At 54.0% G+C, this 2,735-nt stretch overlaps 1 protein-coding gene across 1 annotated transcript in view; it reads right to left on the bottom strand.

Annotated features, from left to right (window-relative positions):
• SDK1 (sidekick cell adhesion molecule 1) overlaps positions 1–2,735 on the bottom strand; it is a 200,020-nt gene that overhangs the window by 5,932 nt on the left and 191,353 nt on the right.

Raw genomic sequence — 2,735 nt, 5'->3', positions numbered from 1 at the left:
TGAGACTAGACAAAGAGGAAGAACAAGCACCGGATGCGTGTGAGAGCATCGCACGCAGAGGCCGCGGGGACAAGCAGGGGAGGGAAGCAGCAGAAAAAACAGCGGAAGTAATAACGGCTTAAGAAACCTTCAAATTTGATAAAATAATCTACACGCCCACCCAGCTCGATAAACTACAAGGAAGAGACACGGAACGAGACCCGCTCCCAGACACATCAGAGTCAAAATTTTACCAGAAGAAAAACAGAAAGAAGCTCTTGAGACCAGCCAAAGAAAAATGACTCACCACGTACAAGGGACGCAAATAATGTTAACAGCTGACGTCTAATCAGAACAAAAAGGGGGGTAGAGGCAATTCAAAGCGATGAAAGACTGTCAACCAAGAACAGTTCTTAAAATCTTTTTTTTGGGGGGGGCGGGGGAGTCAAGGCCAAGAATCTTATATTCAGCAAAAGTACTTTGAAAAAGACAAATAAAGATATTCTGAGATAAACAAACACAGAAAAATCCTGTGCTAGTGGACCTGCCTTACGAGAAATACTAAAGGCAGATTGTCAGGCTGAAAGCAAGTGACACCGGTCAGCAATTCGTAGCCACGTGAGAAAACGGAATGGACCGAGAAAGGTGACTCCGTAGGTAATGATGAAAGATCGTGTAACTGCGTGTTTCCGCTCTCGTCTGGTTCGACGAGCAATCGCGAGAACAGCGGGCGTGTGACTGTATTCTTGGGCCTATGACAAAGAAATGTGACGTAGTTAACGAAGGCGGCACAAAGGGGGTGGTGGGACAGTGACCCCCAGTGGGTGTCAGAGACTCAGAAAAGTAACTACGAAGGGTAAAATGATAAACTCTAAACGCATGCTGGATCTCCTTCCCTCCACCTCTTTAAAAGACCGACGGCTCTGTACAGTGATGACTATACACACGCGTCCTCGAGCTCGCAACATGACTATAGATGTAGTACGTTTAATAATAGCAAAGGGAGAGAGAGGAGCTGTACAAAATAAAGTCTGTTCGTCACTGAAATGTAGCTTAAATCCGAAGTAAACGCTGATACTAATCCCTAACAGAAACAGCTGAAATACAGACAACGCAAAACCAGAAGGACTGAAAGGGAGCCTGGGACACGCCGCGGGGAGCAAACAGGAACGGGAACGTGAGGGAGGGGACGTGCGAGACACGCAGAGGGCTCGGGTCACAACGGCAGATTCATCCGAGCGTGGCTGCGATTGCGCCAGCCGTGAACAGATCAAACACTGCAGCGAGACGGCGCAGGCTGGCGGAGCGAACAGAGCGACAGGATCCAACTGTGTGCTGTCTGCGAGGGGCGCGTCTCAGACTCACACATTCACACGGCTTGAGAGGGAGAGGGTGGGCCCGGTACCCCACGCAGACGGATCGCAAGAGCATCGGAGCCGCTCTGCCGGCACCAGACGCGACGGCCTTTCCGATAAGGACTGTGACCGGGGACGGGGAGGGCCATGCTACGCCCACGGGAGAGCCAGCCCGTCAAGAAGACACCGTGACTGCAAGCGTGAGCCCCAAGCGCGGCCCAAATGCGCGGAGCCGAAGCTGACGGGACTGGAGGGAGAAACAGGTAGGTCAGTGAAGGTGGCCGGAGACTTCGTACGGTGACAGATGGCAGATCAAAAACACCGAAGACGACACTGTGAACCGACCAGGCCCCAAGGACACACGCAGGACACGCCACGCACACAGCAGTGGCAGGAAAACACCTTCTTTTCAGATTAATCTGAGACACTTCCCCAGCGTAGACCGTATGCTGGGCCACAAAACAAGACGTGGTGATTTGAAAAGGATTTTAAATATACAAAGGACGTTCTCTGGCCACAATGTCATAAAATTAAAATGCAATAACAGAAGAAAATTCGGAAAATTCACAAGTATGAAGAAGTCGAAAACACGCTCCTAACTAAACGGTCGATATGCCAAACAGGTCAATCGTGTGGCGTGGGAATTACGGCTCAATCCGGTTGTTGAAAAGGCGTGGTCCGGAGGGAACGTTCCCACCTGAGCCGGCGCTTCCGAGAGGATGACAGTCCCCAGGCCCCTGCGCTGGGATCCCACGCATGCGAACTGGGGTCCCATCTGGGTCTGCAGATCTCCCGAATCCAGAAGGCCCCACATCAGGACCTAGCAAGATTCCAGGGCAAAGGACTCTGGGGAGAAGACGGGTCCCACGTTCTCCACCTGGGAACCAGGCGCCGAGTCCCACGTTCTCCACCTGGGAACCAGGAGCCGAGTCCTCACCCCGTACCTCACGGGGCCTGGCGGGAGGCGGCGGTGAGGAAGCCCGGCGTCCCCCGTGTACGTGAGGATCGTCACAACCTCCTGGTGGGATCACGTGTGGGCTCCGTGTCCCCCTGTCCTCCCTTCTTCCCTCGTCTGTCCCCATGCCTGTGCGTGCGCTTAGGCACACGCGTACGTGTGCACGCATGTACGCATGCATGTGCACGCCCGGCTGGTGCTGGCGTGCATTTACTAAGCCTCCGTAACAACCGGCTGAGTCCGAATCTCCAAACCCCACGTGGAGAGAGGAGAAACGGACGGCCTGCTTTCCATCACGAATCCCATTCTGGCTGCCCCAGGAACGGCGCCGAGGCGCTGGGCTGGAGGAGGTGGGGCTGGGCGAGTCCAGCTAAGCTCTGGGGACACGGGCCGGAGGACCGCACCCTTGATTTCAGACAAACGTGCCCTTTCTGAACAGAGGCACA

Source organism: Pteropus vampyrus, unplaced genomic scaffold (assembly GCF_000151845.1).
Source record: "Pteropus vampyrus isolate Shadow unplaced genomic scaffold, Pvam_2.0 Scaffold90, whole genome shotgun sequence".
Classification (NCBI taxonomy): Eukaryota; Metazoa; Chordata; class Mammalia; order Chiroptera; family Pteropodidae; genus Pteropus; species Pteropus vampyrus.
The sequence above is the reverse complement of the archived record's forward strand: the minus strand, read 5'-3'. Positions and strand labels throughout refer to the sequence as shown.